Source organism: Pseudonaja textilis, chromosome Z (genome assembly GCF_049901715.1).
Source record: "Pseudonaja textilis isolate UNSWEBS1 chromosome Z, rPseTex1.2, whole genome shotgun sequence".
Lineage (NCBI taxonomy): Eukaryota > Metazoa > Chordata > Lepidosauria > Squamata > Elapidae > Pseudonaja > Pseudonaja textilis.
Genome location: NC_142008.1, coordinates 115,421,746 through 115,441,556, shown reverse-complemented (window position 1 = coordinate 115,441,556; position 19,811 = coordinate 115,421,746). Strand labels below are relative to the sequence as shown.

General features: G+C 33.7%; 1 pseudogene; it reads right to left on the bottom strand.

The window, feature by feature from the left end:
- LOC113449925 (vomeronasal type-2 receptor 26-like) overlaps nt 1–19,811 on the bottom strand; it is a 35,274-nt pseudogene that overhangs the window by 4,354 nt on the left and 11,109 nt on the right.

The following is a 19,811-nucleotide window of genomic DNA, read 5'->3' as shown; positions in this document are numbered from 1 at the left end:
AGAGTGCATGTAGATAGCAGTTTGTATGTCTTTTCTTCTGGTAGATGGTGTGTCCTAGGGAGCCATTGGATTTTTTTTTATACTAAGACATCTAGGAAGGGAAGTTGATTGTTAGCTTCTGTTTCCATGGTGAATTGTATTTTGGGGTGTAGGCTGTTGAAGTGTGTGAGGAAGTTGTTCAGTTTTTCTTTCCCAATTTTATGCGGGAGAAAACCCGAATAACCAAAGATCCATATATATATTTGCTTACAAGAAGAATTAATTTATGTATCCTATTTCATAGATTGCTACATTCTTTTTTTTTTGTAAATTTTTATTGGTTTTTAAAGACAAACATAAACAAACAAAACATAAAAACATCAACTTTTCTTCCATAAGTATACAAGCAGCGTGCCGGTTGATTTACAAATTTTTTTGTGCATCCATTTCATAGTCTTCAATAACAGTTACATTACATAACAGCTCATATTATCAATCAGAAATTGAATACCCTAGTATCATTATTAATCAATCATTTGACAATAATTTTATTCATTCATATTTTGTGAGATAACTATAATTTATTTAGTATTATTTTGTAACAATTCATATAATCCTCCCAAATCTATCCTAAAAACATTTTGTAGATATAGTAAAAAAGAAAAAAAATACATCTTTATATATTTATTATTCTAAAATTCTACATATTTCATTATTGTATTTTATTATCTAACCATTGATAGAAAAGGTCCCAAATTTTATAAAATTGTTTATCTTCTTGTTCTCTAATTTCAAATGTCAATCTATTCATTTTAGCACATTCCAATATTTTCTTAATAATTTCCTCCTGTAATGGTATTTTCTCATTTTTCCAGTTTTTAGAAAATACAATCCTAGTTGTTGTTAATACATTTACAATCGGGTATTTCAAATCTTTGCTATATGTATCAGGTAAAATTCCCAATAAAAATATCCCTGGTTCCAAATCTATATGTTTTTTTGTCATTTTTTCCAACCACATGTGGATTTTAGTCCAGTATTTTCTAGTGTCCGCACAGCACCACCACATATGGTGATATGAGCCAGGTATCTGATGATATCTCAAACATTTTTTGGATTTGTTCTTGAACATTCTTGCTATTCTGCTCAGGGGGAAATGCCACCTGTAAAACATCTTGTACAGATTTTCTTTATATGCTGTTGACATTGTCATTTTAAAATTTTGAGACCACAATTTTTGCCATTTCTCTAAATCAATCCTATATCCAAAATTCTTTCCCCAAGCAAGCATAGTTTCTTTAACTTGTTCTTCTTCCAGTTTAATTTCTAATAAATATCCATACAGTTTTTAAATCACCTTTTCATCAGTACCTGTCAAAATCTTATCTAAATCAGTCAATTTTAGACTTCCAAGAGAAGTTCATATATGATTCTCAAAGAAACAACTGAGAGATGAGACATACAAAGTGACAAGAGATGAACCGCTGATATTCAAGGGAACAGAAATTATAACGTTGAAACAAATTCCAAGAAGAATAATGGAACATAGAAAGAAATACAGATTCCTGGCCTCCCAACTGAATAAGAATAACATTCTGTTCAAATGGCTCATCCCAGAGGGAATGTTAGTATCATGGCAGGATAAAAAAAAATTAAAATAGACAGTATAGAAAAAGCGAGGGAATTCTTTGAACTGTATGTGGTATCAGAAGGAGACCAGAACAGCAAAGAGGATGTGGAAAGTAGGAGCCAAGAAGAAAATTGGGTCGAGGAAAGAGAAACAGAACAAGAGGAAAGAGGGCAGGAAGAAGTGGAAAGAGAAGGCGTAAGAATGAGACACCAAATGAGAGCAAATAAGCTTCAACAAGAAACAACTACAGAGTAAGATGGCGGAAGAAATCAAATTGATTTCCATTAACATCAACGGTTTAAATTCACAAATTAAGAGGAAAAAAACGATAACTAAACTACAGAAATTCAACTTAGATATTATATGCCTTCAAAAAACACATATCCAGAAACATCAAAGTAAACTGTTAGAAGCACCAGAGTTAGGAGATTTATACTTATCTCTTGCCCATCAAAAAAAAAGAGGGGGATAGCAATATATATTAGGAAACATTTACAAGCAAAACAGGTATATGCAGATGAGGAGGATAGGATTTTGATGTTAGAAGTTTATATAAATCATAAGAAAATGTTATTGATAGTGATATATACGCCAAACTAGAAACAAGAAATATTTTATACCAAACTATACAGAAAATTAGTAGAACAGGAATATGAGAACATGTGCCTGCTAGGTGATTTCAATGCAATAGCAAATTTAGGAAAAGACTATAGTAATGAAAATCAAGGGAAAAAAAGGAAAAGGAAAACATTACCAAAAGTATTTTATCAAATGGCGAAAGAATTAGGATTAAAAGATATATGGAGAGAAAGAAATCCAGACAAAAAACAACATACTTACTATTCAGCACCACATACATCATGGTCAAGATTGGATATGTTATGGACAAATGGGGAAATGGAACATAATATAATAGAAATAGAAATAGACACATGGGTGGACCATAATCCCATTAAAATAATTTGGAAAGGATTGAAAAAAAAACCTGAAGATGGACGCTAAACAAAGAGATCCTAAAAGAAAAAAGAATGTGTCAAGATGATGGAAAAAGAATTGGAGTTCTTTCTGAAGGAAAACAAAAAACAACAAACATCAATTCCAAACCTATGGGATATGACTAAAGCATATATTAGGGGCCTAGAAATTTCATATAATACATGTAGATACAAGGGGAAAAAAGGAGAACAATCTAAACTACTAGATACTCTTAAGGAGTTAGAAAAAAAACACTAGCAAAAAAACACCACTTAATAAGACAGCAAATATGGAGAGGATAATGATTAGATACAAACTGAATATGTTAGCACAAGATGAATGGTTACAGGACATGAAAAAGATAAAACAGAATTACTTTGAACATATGAATAAGCCGGGAAGGTGGCTAGATTATAGACTTAAGAAAGAAAAAGAAAAAAGAGCAATCCAACAATTGAAGGATGCTGATGGTACACTATAACATCAAACTGAGAAGAAAAAGCATATTGTTAAAAGTTTTTTTGAGGAACTATATAGTAGGGAAGATGTACCAGAGGGAAATATCCAACATTACTTAGAAGGAAAAGGGCTACCTGTGATCCCGGAAGAGGACAAAGAAGAGATAAACAGGGAAATAACATTAAGAGAACCGCAAAGGCAATCCTGAAACAGAAAAACAATAAGACTCCGGGACTGGATGGTCTCCCTGGGGAACTGTATAAAACGCTCCAAGGAAAATTAGAAATGCAATTATTAGAACTCTATAATGAGGTACTGATGACAGCAAAATTACCTAAGTCACATATATAACATTGATCCCAAAAGAAGATTCGGACCATCAATTAATTCAAAATTACAGGCCCATATCCCTTTTAAATGTTGATTATAAATAAAATATTTATGTCCCTAATGGCAGAAAGATTGAAAAAAAAACCACCCTTAATCAGATCATTCATAGCGACCAAAACGGATTCTTACCAAATAGACAAATTAAAAATAATACCAGAATGGTACTGAATATAATAGAATATTATGAAGCAAACCCAGGAAAACAATTGGTAATGGTCTTCCTTGATGCGCAAAGGCATTTGACAATGTTAATTGGCAGTTCATAATACAACAATTATAAAGCATGCAATTTGGCAATAAATTTATTAAATTGATTTCGACAATTTATACGACACAGATGGCCAGTGTAATAATGAATGGTGACAGAACAGAAACATTCAAGATCAACAAGGGAGTAAGGCAGGGATGCCCACTGTCACCCCTTCTCTTTATTCTTACCTTAGAAAACTTATGAAAAATGGAAAGAACTCAAAGGGGCTTTAATTAAAAAGGAGCATTATAAGGTACAGGCATTTGCCAATGATATAGTATTTTTTCTGGAAGATCCAGAGGATACAGAAGTGAAATCAATAAAGGAAACAGAGAAATTTGGCAAGGTTGCAGATCTTAAGATTAATAAAAACAAAACAAAATTATTGACTAAAAATTTAAAAGATAAGCACAAAAAAAAAGAATTAGAAGGAAAATTTGGAATGCAAAGTGTGAAAAAGGTAAAATATTTAGGCATTTGGTTAACAGCAAGATGCTCTTCAATTAAAAAAGATAACTATAATAAATTAATAATACAAATCAAAAAAGAATTGGAAAGGTGGGGGAAATTACAATGATCACTACTGGGGAAAATTGTGGCAATTAAAATGTCTACCCTACCAAAAATACTATATCTTTTTCAAACTGTACCAATAAGTTTGGATAAAACCATTTTAGAGAATTAGATCGAATAATAAGTAAATTTGTTTGGGATGGGAAAAAAGCTAGGATAAAAATGAAATTATTATAGGACAAAAGAGAAAGGGGTGGCTTTAGACTCCCGGTCTGGGAAATGTATCATCAGGCTGCGGCTATAGTATGGATTAAAGATTGGATCAATCTGGAAAATAGAAGAGTATTGTCAATAGAGGGTCATGGCTTGCAGAGAGGGTGGCATAGTTTCCTATGGGATGGGAAATGTAATCAGCATGCATATTTTCAGAGACACATGATTAGAGATTCATTAATTCGGACATGGAACAAGATTAAAAAGAATCATTATACTAAACTATTGAACTGGTTGTCAACTATGGAAGCACAAATATACCCAAACGCAATGGATCTGGGAAAAAAAGAGAAGTTATAAAGACCTATTAGACCCACAAGGAAGATTAAAAATGAGACAAGAATTATAGCAACAAAATATAAAGATAGATCGGTGGCCATACATGCAAATCCAGGCGAGATATCAGAAGGACAAAGAACAATTTGGTTTCTGCATGGAAAAGCATCAATTAGATAAAATTCTACAAGAATGGAAAAGAAAATGATTTCAAGAATATATAACTTCCTACCAGATTTTAAAATGAAAGAGGAGGTGGTCAAAGAGACGATGGTGGTATGGGCGAAAAATGTTGGCCATAATATAGACCTGGAAAATTGGGAGAGAGAATGTGGGGATCAAATTACAAACTAATTACATCCACAGCATACAAGGAAAATCAATACAAAATGTTCTACGGATGGCACCTTCCTCCTGCTAGATTGACAAAAATGTTTAATTCAGATCCAAATTGTTGGAAATGTGGAAAAGAAAAAGGAACTTATTTTTATACTTGGTGAACATGCCAGGAAGTGAAAAAATATTGGAATAAAATTAGAGAATTGATAGAAGAAATCATGAATCAGAAAATTGAATTTAATCCAGAAACTTTTTTATTAGCTATAATAACACAAAAATGCAATAAAACAGATAGATATATTATGTTACATATATTAACAGCTGCAAGGATTTTGTACGCACAACTCTCGAAGGAAAAAAGGGTTCCACCGGAAGGCATGGTTATTAAAAAAATAATAGATTGTATAGAGATGGACAGGCTAACGATGAAAATAAAAGACAGCAAAGATTCAATTTATTATAGGGCCTGGGATGCCTGGGATGAGTGGTTTAGAAATAAAAAGAAAAGAAAATGGCAATTAGGAAAAGAATGAGAGAATATGTAAATAAGTAAATATACCATGGAGAAGATTGAGATGTAAGGATAAAAGATATTGATTTATAGTAAGGAAAACCCTCTTCAAAATCTGTGCATCAAGAATATTGCTTTTAGAAAAATGAGGTAGAAGTTGGAAGATAAAAGAATCAGGTGAGGGGGCTTGGAAAGAGACACTGTTTATATTATTGATAGAGGAATTAAGTATTAGAATGAAAAAAGAGTTGATATATATGTTATTTTGTTTTTACTTCTATTTCATGGCCAGTTATACTCTACTCAATATATTTATATGTAAACAATAAAAATGTATTTTAAAAAAAGAATATTGCTTTTCATGTACTTGATTCATTAATTTGTGCAATTGTTCAAAGAAATTATATGGACATCTACTGCAGCATGTTCACAGAACCATCCCTTAAAAAAAAAGCTACTTGGTTAAAAATGTTAGGCCAGACAATATTATCTGCCGATAGAGAGAGAAGGTTTTCAAGTTGAGCTGATAGATTTACTTTTCCAATTTTAATCCTAAGAAAGGATTGATTTGGAAGGTGATCCAGTTGATTATATCAAAGCCAGATGCAATCTTCCCATTCTGGTCAAAGAAAATATTTTCTCCAGCACTGTTGTTAAATGAGACTTTTCTCAGGTAATGATGAAGCTCAAGAGAAGAACATGAGAGTAATTAACAAAGGTGTAAAATGATTACAAAATATGCAGCAGTATTATTTCAGAAGATGTTGTTGCACTTTCAATATATGATGATAATAACCTTAATTTGTCACTTCTATTAGCAAGCAGCAGGAGACTCTCTATGAGATACAAAAAACAGCTAAAGATAGGCCAACAGGTCTCTTTTCATGCCTATCACCCAGAAGCAGTGGTGGGATTCAGCCAGTTTACACCAATTCGGGAGAACCAGTTGTTAACATTCTGAGCAGTTTGGAGAACTGGTTGGAATCAATTATTAGGGCAGAGAACTGGTTGTTAAATTATTTGAATCCCACCACTGCCCAAAATCAGCATGTTCTCTTCCTTCCTGTCATTTGGCAACCATTCCTGACAAACAACAAATCCAAAGAGTGAACTCTGTGTGTGAGTTGGGCCATGAATACTTTGAATTAGGTATATGGCTACTATGGTGGCTGTGAACTCCTATGCTACCTGAAATCCCAGGCTAGAGAGAACAGGTCCAAATTTCTCAGCCTGGGGATTTCCACCCATCTGCAGCTCAGTCAGAGTCCAACAGTAAAGTCAGGGATGCAGCTACATTACAGAGAGGAAGATAAGTGACCAGTAGTAGTAGGATACTCTATCATCAGCAATTTGTATGTAGAGTTTCACAGTTTTTATTTCATTGGTAATCATGATGCGGACAATTATTTTTGTATTTTATTTCATTAGGAGATTTAGCCTATATCAAATATACTTTATTTGGTAAGATGTCAATCCTAGAATTCAATGGACCATAAGAATAATTTTAAAGTTCTCCTATGAAGATATGGTACATCCAACCTGCAGCATCAAATGCTCTCTCACTAACCTAAGAGACACTGAACTCTCCTTTCTGGTTGAGAAGAATTCTCCCAATACAATGAACCTGAAGGAGTGAGGGAGAGCATTATGATGCTATACATCAGATGTATCAAACTTGTGATGACAACCTGTCATCACAAGTTTGATACATCTGATGTATAGCATCATAATGACAACCTGTCATCACATGATGTATCACAACTTTTCCCCGCTTTGCTAAACCGGGGGTGGGGGTGGCCAGTGCATGATGCATGCAGCCATGAGTTTGATACCTCTGCTGTCCATAATGGCCGGATTATTCCAATATTCTCCATTAAATATTCATATAAACATATCTTTTTGCAATTAAGGAAGATGGAATAGAAATGTGCAGACATTCTCATCCACCTAAATAATTTCTCCAGCATTATGTTTAAATTGGTTTCTATATAACTTGTGGATAATTGTAGATATAGAAGCAATATGCCCTGGTATACTAATAAAAATAGAAGATTACCTGCCACACTTGATAATTGAAAAGTTTCTGTTCCCACTACCAGCCATTGCTCTGTTTTTGGAATGGAATGTAAGCTTGGCCTCGAGAGCATGTGCCACAGCACAGACTGCATTGTAGATACTGTAGCTTTGCCCAGTCGTGCTCAATTCAAAAACAGAGTCTGGAAGAGTTTCCAGCTTTTCTCTCCCAGTGCACCTTTTCTCTGCCTTTGGGTTTAAAGTGGAAAAAGAGAAAGAACATTCAAAAGCTTTTTCCCAAAAGACTCTTGAAAAACTGTCTTCATTTTCTGGAACACTGATTCTCATCTGGAGAAATCTATTGAATCCTAATAATTCTTTTGATGATACTGCAAAAGAAAGAGCACCATGGATAAAATCCATACTCCAATCTCTTTGAAAAGGAACTGAAGTGTATTCCATCTGGGCTGGGAAAATCCAAACTTTGTCTTTTCTCTCAACTGTTCTGTCTAAATAATCTGAAACTTAGGAGATTGTTCTGAAACATGACATGGCCTGTTTTTCAGAGTATACAATCGCAACACTGGAGGTACTTTTCATAATGACTTTGTATAATTTAATGAAAGTATTGATTTGTTCTCCTATCTCATCTGAAAAAGCTACTGTTGGAAGCTCTGAAATGTATTCAAAGCAGATTCCATTTTGAGATAAAACAAAAAGCTCTTTCCTCAGAAATCATTCACCAATCTCATTTTCTTGAAAAATTATCCCAATCCAGGTCCACTTAAAATGAAGCAGCAGCTGGAGAATCCCCATAACATGAAGTTGTTCATTTGGATACATTTGGTAGAAGAATGCTGTATGAATCATGTTATCCATCGCTGGAGCAGAGCCGTACGTGAGCTTAAGAAAAAAGAAAATACAAAATGTATGTATATGTGTTTGATATAAGTGATAAATGGTTAAATTTGACAGCTTTATTTTGTTGCTTTGATTTTCAAGACTTTTCATAACTCATTGAATATCTTCCTTTAATTTCTATGAAGTTAATGGAACTAAACTGTCACCAAATATTATGATGCAATTTGATCATATTCAATTTGGCTATAATACATAATGTTTGGGAAATAGTAAAATATTATGTACTGTAGAAAGCCTATATGGGACATCAGAGAAGTCTAACCTATTGATACAGTAGATGTTCAGAATTGATATAATGTTTTTACTTCATTTCTACCACCAAGGGAGTACTTGGAATGTTTGAACAATTAATTTTTATCTATTTTGGATATAGGAACAAAAGCCTAATTAAGCCATTTAGTATCTAGTTCTCTGTGAAGTGTCCCCCCATAGTTGGATCTGATGGATGCAACCTTGCTGTGTATTTATCCAGAATGAAGTGGAATTTTTAATAGTTAGTATAAGATTCAATTTGAAGAATGCCTAGTTCCAGTAGCCATTCATCATATGATTTAGTTTCCAAACCCATTATCATCTTTGTTGCTCTTCTTTGCACTCTTTCTAGGGCCTCAGCATCTCTTTTGTATCATGGTGACCAGAACTGGATGCAGTATTGCGAATGTGGTTTCACCATTGCAGGAAAAAGCAGTACCTGAGATTTTGATGTTATCCCTCTGTTGATACAGCCTAGAACGTATTGACCTTTTTTGGCAGCTGTAGCACCTGCTGATTCATATTTAAGCAGTGATCCATCAGGCATCTAGATCCCTCTCAAGTTACTACTGTTGAATCAGATACTTCCTATTCTATACCTATGCATCTGATTTTTCCTTCCTAAGTGCAGAATCTTATTTTTCTCACCACTGAACTGCATCTTGTTGAAAAAGGCCCATTGCTCATATTAGTCAAGAGCCTTCTATCTTCCAACCACCACCACCACCCAGCTTAGTATCATCTCCAAATTTTATGAGTTCCCCTTCTATGCCCTCATCTAAATAATTTATGAAAAAGTTGAAGAGCTTTGGGTCCAATTGAGGTACTGTATGCTTTCCTCCTGGTAGATGCAGCTCTGTTGAGGACTATATGGTAAGTGTGGTTGGTCAGCTAATTGTGAATACATTTTGGTGATGGTACTGTCTATTTCACATTGTTCTATCTTATTGAGAAATAAGCTGGTTTGAGCTTCTTCGGCAACAGACCAAAACCACAACTCTGCACAGTTTCGATCTATGCTCACTGCTGGAGCATCCAGAGCCGGCTGATTTCAGGGCTAAGCAACCCCATAGAGGTGGGGAAGAGGGGGAGAAGACTGCCTGCAGGGTTGAGGAGAGCCGCATCTCTCCTCCTCAGCTGGCTATTACTCTCTTTCCCGAAGGCGGTTATAGTGGTGGTCAGAAATGGCTACCCCAAAGAAGAACTTGACTAGAAAAGAATGTGTAGGAGGAAGATAAGTAGAGAAAATTTTGGTTGACCGGGTCAAACAGCAAACGCAACAAATAAGGTACCCTGGAATTTAAACTATAAAAAAAATAACACTGTTCCCAAAGAAGATTTTCAAGTAGCGAAGGAGAGAGAAAAGGGAAAGGATTTGGTTTTTTCCCCTCTCTTCTTCCTTCCCCTATACTGACAGCTAAGAGACTTAAGCAAGAAATTGAAAAAAAAATCACTTTGACATCAATAGGCATTTAAGGTGAATATAAAATGTCAAAGGGATAATAAAGCTTTCTGGATACTCAAAAGCTTTTGAAAGCAGGAAAGGAGAGAAAAAGAATAAAAGGACAGGATCTGGAAGGGAGACTGCCTGGAATTAAAAAGAACTTACAGTAAAATCTCAACAAGACTTCTAAAAAATACATTTTAACTGAAACATGGCAACAAAATAGTAAAACCCCAGGAAGAGAAAGTGAAAAAAGAAGTAAGAAGAAACAGCTTGGGAGTATTTGGATTACTTGGTGACTTCTGGATTTTTGGTTATTGCATTTGAATAACTAAAATCAATCGGGTGGTTGTTTAAAAGTGTCTAGAATGGCACCACGTTTAGAAGAACTGAAAATGGAACTTAAAAAGTACAAAGTAGATGCACAAGAAGGAAGAGGGTTTTTTTGGCTTCATATTTCAATTCTTGGAAATGGAGATTTGGAACTATGAGAAACAACAAGAAACGCCTGCAGAACAAGAAGATTGGGACAAAGAAGAAGCCAACTTTAACGAACAAGTAATTTTATGTGGGGGAAAAAAGGAAAGGGGGGGAAGAAAATGAAAAGTTTAAGATTTGGAAAAAACCCCCCAAAAAAGAATAGTTTGAAAAATAAGTATAAAATTAGACAGCAACAGAAGAGGGAAATGCAGAAGAGAGAATTAGAAGTAGATAGACAAGGGGGTAAAAAGGGGAGGAAGAAGAAGAGAGGGAAGAAAGAAAGGAAAAGAAGATTTAAAAGACAGAAACAAAATATAGAGAAACAGGGCCTATTTAGAGATAATGGGTGAAAATCTAATTGAAAAAGGGATTCTGAAAAGGTACATAAGATAGTATTGTTATATTAGAAATAGACATAATTTCAGAAAATATGAAACAATGTATGATTAAAATGATGGATAAAATAGTTATCATAATTTAGTGGAATGTTTATTAATAAATAAATGTAATAAAATGAATATTTAATGATTTATAAAACATAAGTGAAGAGAAATAGGGGAAAATTAATTATAGAAAGATTATACGTGTCCCCAAGGAAGTATGATATTTAATTGAAAAGAAATGTTAAAGATGTTAAGACTTTAATGAATATTAATGATAGAACTGAATTGGAATGGAATGAGGGTTTTAATTACATATATTTATAATACTTTTAAAAAAAAGAATATAGTGTGTATTTTAAGAATGTACCAAGCAGAATTCGATTGGAAGTTATGTATTATGTATTATATTGAATGTTATAACCTTGAGGTATACATTGAAGTTTAAATAAGAGTTGAATGGATAAAATTAAAAGATATAAAGGTGTCACACTCCAATTAGGAACTACAGGAGAAAATTTGTTTAATGAGAAAGATAATATGAAATTGAAACAGGACAGACAAAAGTATAAATATAATGATTTGAATTGAGATGAGATAATCAAAATAAAGTTGAGAAAATTAAAAGAGGGAAAAAACTATATAGAAAATACAGAATAGTAATAAGATATGGCATAGAAGACAAAAAGCATGAAATTGAGTTTGTGTCTGTATAAAGAAGTGTAACCCAGGACCATGCTATTTTCAAAAAAGATGTTTTACTTGTATTGTGTGTGTGAAAACCCAAATAAAACTTTATATATATATATAAAAGAAATAAGCTGTGGTCTACTTTATCAAATGCCTCATTGCAATCCAAATGTTTTTAATAGCATTTTCTTGATCCACTAATTTATCCACTTTATCAAAAAAGGCAATAATATTTGTCTGGCATGGTTGGCTTTTAATAAACCCATGTTGGCTTCCAGTAGTCACCTTGTTCATTTCTAGATGCTCACAAACTTGCTGCTTGATTATCTTTTCTAGGATTTTCCCATATACTGATGTCAAGCTAATTGACCTGTATTTTCCTGGATCCACTTTTTTTTACCTTATATTAGTATTGGAACCACACCAGTCCTTTTCCAGTCCTCTGGCAGTTCACCCATGCTCCAGGACTTTTGAAAGATTTCATTTAGTGATTCCAAGATCATGCCTGCCAGCTCCTTCAATAATTCGGGATGAAAACCATCTTGTTCTGGATATTTGAACTCACTCAAAGCATATCGGTGTTTTCTTATCAATCTCTTGACTATTTGGACCTCCATTAGTGTTCTGACTCCCAGACAGGAACCTTCCTACTTTTCCAGAGACTAAAAGTGAGGAGGGGGAAAATACTTTCAGTTATCCAAGGTTCTGTTTAATGTAACCATATCTAGACTTCTCAGATAACTAACAAGGCTGAGTCACCCTCCCTCCCTTCCTATATCAATGCAGCTATATACTTGAATATAGACATATAGACTGTAAGTACTATGGAATGAATGCATTGCTTGAACTGATCATATTTTTTCATGGAAGAAACTATTAATTGAGATTATCTGAGGTACAGCTAGGTTTGGATTATTACTTTTTATCAACAGAAGAGAACATCTTTTCAGATGAACTCTTGTTTCAGATTCCATTGAAGAAAAGGTAGAACAATGAATCAGGAAAAAATCTCCTAGCTTCAATAGAACAAATGCTTCAATATATATTCAAACTATATTTATTCTTATACCTGTATCTTGTAAGCAATTGACAAATCAAATAAATACTAAAAAAATGGTAAAAATTAGAGATATAGACTAGAGATATAGAGGCAGAGGCAGAGGCAGAGGCAGACAGAGGCAGAGGCAGGAAGACAGACAAATGATAATGATAGGTAGATAGGAGAGAGAGAGATAGAAAGAGAAAGAGAGAGGATGGACAGATAGATGATAGAAATGGATGGATGGATGGATAGATAGATAGATAGACAGACAGACAGACAGACAGACAGACAGATAGTTCTACAGAGGAAATCTGCAACTCTTACACTGCAAAAACATATGGACTACACAACTCGATCAGGGCAAAGCAATAGACGCACTCAACATAGACTTTGATTTGGTGGTACATGACAAACTACTCCTAAAACTAAATATATATATTTTTTGGTAAATTTTATTGGTTTTTAAAACAAAACATGAAACATAAAAACATAAAACATCTTTTTTGAAAGCAGCATAATCCCGGGTTACATCTCTTCGTACAGACACAAATTCAAGTTCATGCTCCTTTTTATATTCCATTCCATATCTTATTACTATTCTACATTTTCTATATCGCTTCTCCCCTCTTTTAACTTTCTTAATTTTATTTTATTTATTTCATCTCAATTCAAATCATTATATTCCAATTCAATTCTATCCTTAATATTAATATTCATTTAAATCTTAACATTTTGCACATTACTTTTCAAATAAATATCATACTTCTATGGGAACAATTATAAAGTTTCCATAGTTAATCCCCCCCTCTTCACTTATGTTTTATAAAACATTGACTAACTAAAATGTTCCCGTTCCTTCCTAATTCAATTTTCACATTTATTTTATTTCATTTATTTTATTCACAAGCATTTCACTAAATTACACTATTTTATCCCTCTTTTTAATCATATGTTGTTTCCAATTTTCTAACATTATTTCTATTACAAATATAACAATACAATCTTATGTACCTTCACAGAATCCCTTTTTCAATTAGATTTTCACCCATTATCTCTAAATAGGTCCTGTTTCTTTACATCTTGCTCCAAACCTTTGTAACTTCTCTTCCTTTCCTTCTTCCCTCTCTTCTTCTCTTTCCCCTTTTTACTCCCCTGTTTCTCCACCTCCATTTCCCTCTTCTGTATTCCCCTTTTCTGTTGCTTTCCAACATTACATCCACTTTTCAAATTATTTTTCCCTTTTTTGGCTGTTTTTTTAAGTCTTAAATTCTCCATTCTCTTTCCCCCCCTTTCCCCTTTCTTCCCCACATAGAGTTACTTGTTCATTTAAGATGGCTTCTTCTTTGTCCCAATCTTCTTGTTGCGCAGTCTTTTCTTATTGTTTCTCATAGTTACAGATCTCCATTTCTAAGAATTGAAAAATGAAGCCAAAAGAGCCCTTCCCTTCTTGTGCATCTTCTTCATATTTTTTAAGTTCCATTTTCAATTCATTCAGGAGTGATACCATTGTAGTAATTTTTAAACAACCACCCAATTGTTTTTAGTCATTCAAATATAATAACCAAAAATCCAAAAGTCACCAAGCAATCCAAATACACACAAGCTGTTTCTTTTTTACACTTTCTTCTTTTTTCACTTTCTCTTCCTGGGGTTATTATTTAGTTGCAAAGTTCCAGTTAAAATGTATCTTTTAGAAGTCTTATTGAGATTTTACTTTAGATTCTTTTGAAGTCCAGGCAGTCTTCTTCCTCCAGATCCTGCCCTTATTCTTTTCCTCTCCCTTCCTGCTTATAGGAAAAAAAAATTAGTGTCCAGAAATCTTTATTATCCCTTTGGCATTTAATTATATTTTCAGCTTGATTGCCTATTGATGCCAAAGCCGGTTTTTCTGATTTCTTATTCAGATCTCTTAGTTGTCAATGTAAGGAAGGAGAGAGAAGAAAAAAAAACTTTCCCTTTTCACTTTCATTTGCTGCTTCCGACTCTCCTTTTGGGAGCAATGTTATCTTTTATAAAATTTAAATTCCAGGGTATTTTAGTTGTTGCTTTATAACGTGGTCAGCCAAAACTTTCACTTCTTATCTTCCTCCTGCACTTTCTTTTCTGGTTGAGTTTCTTTGAGGTGGCCATTTCTGACCACTGCTCCTACCGCCTTCAGGAAAGGAAGTTTGGCCAGCTGAGGAGGAGAGATGTGGCTCTCCTCGACCCTGCTAGTGGCCTCCCCCCTCTTCACCACCTCTACGGGGTGGTTTAGCCCTGAAGCCAGCTGGCTTGGGGAGCTCCAGTGGTGAGCCCAGGCAGAAACTGTGCACAATCACGGATTCCTTTCTGCCGCTGAAGCCCTTCAAGCTGGAAGTCCCTAAAACTAAAATCTTATGGTATCTCTGGACACCTGCAAAACTGGATAGAAGCATTCCAGTCAAATAGACAACAAATGGTCAAAGTTAGGAGCATCCTATCAAATTCTGTACTGTCAACAGTGGTGTCTCCCAAGGCAGTGTACTAGGACCAACTCTTTTCATACTCTACATAAATGACTTCTGTGATCATATCAAGAGCAACTGCATTCTCTTAGCTGATGATGTAAAACTATTCAACACCACAGACAACTATGCCATCTTCGGTCCGATCTAAGTATCATATATAAAATCATACATTGCAATGTCCTATCTGTCAATGAATACTTTAGCTCCAATCATAACAACACAAGAGCACACAATAGATACAAACTCAAGGTTAACCGCACCAAACTTGATTGCAGGAAATACGACTTCAGCAACAAAGTGGTCAATGTTTGGAATACTCTACCAGACTCTGTAGTTTCTTCCGCAAACACCAAAAACTTTAACCTTAGACTGTCTACTATTGACGTCACCCCTTTCCTAAGAGGTCTCTAGGGGGCATGCATAAGCGCACCAATATGCCTACCGTCCCTGTCCTATTGTTTCTTTTATTTTTCTTTTATTTTTCTTATATGTACCCATTTCATGTATTCATAACTACGTATACACTTATACTTAATATCTTGTAAACAATTGACAAATCAAGTAAAATAAATAAATAAAAAAATCTGCAAACTTCAGTACTTTAACAGAGGGATCTTTTGAGATGCAGTCATTGGTATTTAGAGAGAAGAGAAATGGAGAGAGCACACAGCCCCGGGGGACTTCTGTGCTAATTGTACAGGTATCTCATGTGATTTTGCCTAGCTTTATCTGCTGTTTCCTGTTTGTTAGGAAGCTTATAATCCATTTACAAGTGTGGTCAGGTACAGCTAGCTGATTTAGTTTACTTAGAAGAATATCTGGAATGATGGTATTGAATGCTGATGTCTACAAAGAGGACCCTTGCATAGGTCTTTGGAGATTCAATATGTTGTAGGATGTATCAACTGGCCTTTAAACCCCTAAACTGAATGCCTTTCCAAATTTGATTTGCACATGGCTTTCCTTTCTCTTTATCTAGGAGATAGGGAGGGAGAAGACTATTTCAAAAGTTGTTTTATTCTTCAGTATGGCTACAAACCAAATAGATATTGGTTTGCAGGTTTTTAAGAAATGACTGGACAGCCACTTGTCTGGTATGGTGTAGAGTCTTCTGATTCCGAGCAAGGGATTGGACTAGAAGAGGCCACTTCAAACTCTGCTATTCTGTTCTGATAAGGATCTTTTTTCATATGATGCTCCCAATTTCTCTGCTAAGCTCTAGCAATCCAATTATCTAGCACAGGAGTGTTACTCACATCATCATGCTGGCATCACATGACATCTCATTCAAGACAACAACAAATCAGCATACAGACAGGAGGTAGTACAATTTGCCTCATGGTGTAACCAGAACAATCTGGAACTGAACACACTCAAAATCATAGAAATGGTGGTAAACTTTAGAAGAAACCTTCCCATACTACCACCACTTAGACAGCACAGTATCAACAGTAGAGACCTTCAAATTTCTAGGTTCTATCATATCACATCAAAATACCTAACATCAAAAAATCATCAAAAAGTTATGGTATAAGGGAACCAAAACACAGGGTTATTTTCGAAGACATTATATACGGGAGTCTTTGTGGTTAAACTGGGAGAAGACAAAAAAACAATGTTATTTGAAAATTCCAGTTTGGTTATCGACGATAGAAGCGTTTTCTTACCCTATAACTTATAAAAAGGAACAAACAGTTAGCTATGGGGAATTACTAGATGAAAAGGGTGAACTTAAATCGATACAAAAATTAGAGGAACAAGGTATACAGATGAATTGGTTTTCATATTTGCAAATACATTCAAGGTATGATGAGGATTCCAAAACAGAGGGATTTTATGATAAACAGACTGATTTAGATAAGATTTTGATGGGTACTGATGAAAAGGTGATTAAAAAATTATATGGTTACTTATTGGAAATTAAGCTAGAGGAAGAACAAGTTAAAGAAACTATGATTGCCTGGGGGAGGAATTTTGGATATGGGATTGACTTAGAGAAATGGCAGAAATTATGGTTGCAAAACTATAAAATGACAATGTCTACAGCCTATAAAGAAAACTTGTATAAGATGTTTTACAGGTGGCATTTTCCCCCGACAAGGATAGCAAGAATGTTCAAGAACAAATCCGAAAAATGTTGGAAATGTCATCAGAAACCTGGTTCATACTACCATATGTGGTGGACTTGTGAGGATGCTAGAAAATATTGGACTAAAATCCGCATGTGGTTGGAAAAATGACAAAGAAGCATATAGATTTGAAACCGGAGCTTTTCTTATTGGGAATCTTACCAGATGTTTATAGTAAAGATTTGAAATATTTGATTGTAAATGTATTAACTGCGGCTAGGATTGTATTTGCAAAAAATTGGAAAAATGAGAAAATTCCATTGCAGGAAGAAGTTATAAAGAAAATATTGGAATGTGCTGAGATGAGTAGATTGACTTTTGAAATTAGAGAGCAAGAAGATAAACAATTTTATATAATTTGGGATCTTTTCTATCAATGGCTGAATGATGAAATACAAAAATAGAATATTTAGAATGTTAGACAATAAGGAATGATATTGATTTCACTTTTCTTTTTTCTTTTTTGGTATTTGATATTATATTTATAAAATGTTTTTTCTTTTTTTTCTTTTATTTAGGATAGAACTGGTAGGACTATATGATTTGTTATAGAATAAATTACTTAAATTATAGTTATCTCATAAGGCATGATTGAATAAAAGTATAGTCAAATCTCTTTTTCTTTAATAATGATATGATGATATATAAGTTTGTATTGACAATAAGAGTTATTATATAAGGTAATTGTAATTGTGACTACGAAATGAATGCACAAAACTGATGAACCAACCGACTCACTGTTTGTATATAAATACGGGAGAGCTGATGCTTTTATGTTTTGTCTGTTTGTTTGTGTGTTAAAAAACAATAAAAAAAATTTATATATAAAAAAAAGAAAACAACAGGAAGGGGGAAAGCAGAAGAACAAAAGGGAGGTGGAGAGACAAAGGGGTAAAAAGGGTAAGGAAAAGAATAAGCAAGGGAGAAAGGAAGGGGTGAGAAGTCTCAATGATGGGAAGCAAGATTTAAAGAAACAAAATTTATTTAGAGACAATGGGTAAATTTAATTGAAAAAGGGATTCTGTAAGGTACATAAGATTGTGTTATTATAGGCATTTATAGAACAAAATGTTTAAGATATAAATAAGTATTAATAGGTATGATTAAAATGGTTTTGACAGGGGTACTAGCTATATTATATATTTATAAATTTGTCTCTTTGTTATTGTCGTTCTTTCTTTTTTCTTTTTCTCTTTATATAATATATTGTGTGACTTTAGGATGTGCTAAACAGAATCCCAATACAAGTTATGTGTGATATTAAGTATTATTAGGTTAGGGGAAAGAGTTAAAGGCGTCATACTCCAATTAGTGTACAGGAGAGGTTTTGTTTAAAGAGAAAAAATGAATGGATAGTTGAGAACAGACAAAGAATGATAAGTATTATAACTTGAACTGAGATAAGTAGAATAAAACTAAGAGAGTTAAAAAAAAGGAAGAAGCTATATAGAAAATGGAAAACGGTAATAAGATATGGAATGATATATAAAAGGAACATGATTTTTGAAGGGGCGTCTGTACGATGAGCTTTAACCCGGGATCAAGCAACTTTCAGAAAAGATGTTTTAGGTTTTTATGATTTATGTCTTGTTTGTTTTTGTATTGGAAGAGAAAAATGAAAATGTATAAGACAGATGGATATAAAAAATGTATGCAATCTAAAATTAAAGAGATATAATTTGAATAAACAGAAGGAAAGGAAGTAATAAAGAGAAGTTCGGGATAAGATATGAAGATGAACAGATAAAGTAAATATATATATCAAATTGTGTTTGTTTGGAAATGTGATAACTTGGAATAATTCTGTCTTTAAGGTGTTGTATTGGTTTTTTTAGAAAAAAAAATTCTTATGTCATTATATTTTATGTTTTGTTTGTCTGTGTATTGTTTTGGAAAATCAATAAAATTTGTTTAAAAAAAAAAGAAATCGTTCACCAATCTTATTTTCTTGGAATATTATCCCTATCCAAGTCCAGTTAAAATGAAGCAGCAAGTGGAGAATTCCCATAATGTGAAGCTGTTCATTTGGATACATTTGATAGAAGAAAGCTATATGAATCATGTTATCCATCACTGGAGCAGAGCCATATGTGAGCTTAGGAAAAAAAAATCAAAATATAAGATGTATGTGTATATATTTGATAATTGACAAATGGTTAAATGTGACTGATCCATATTGTTGGTTTGATTTTTCAAGGCTTATGCCTAAATCCTTGAGGATTGTACTTTAATTTCTGTGAAGTTAATGGCACTAAACAGTCACCATTTTTGGAAATCTATTGTTTCTAAAAATGATATGATAGAATTTGATCACCTTCAGTGCAGGTGGAATGCATTAGGTTTGGGGAAAGAGTAAAAAAACTTTCTATGGTGAAAAGT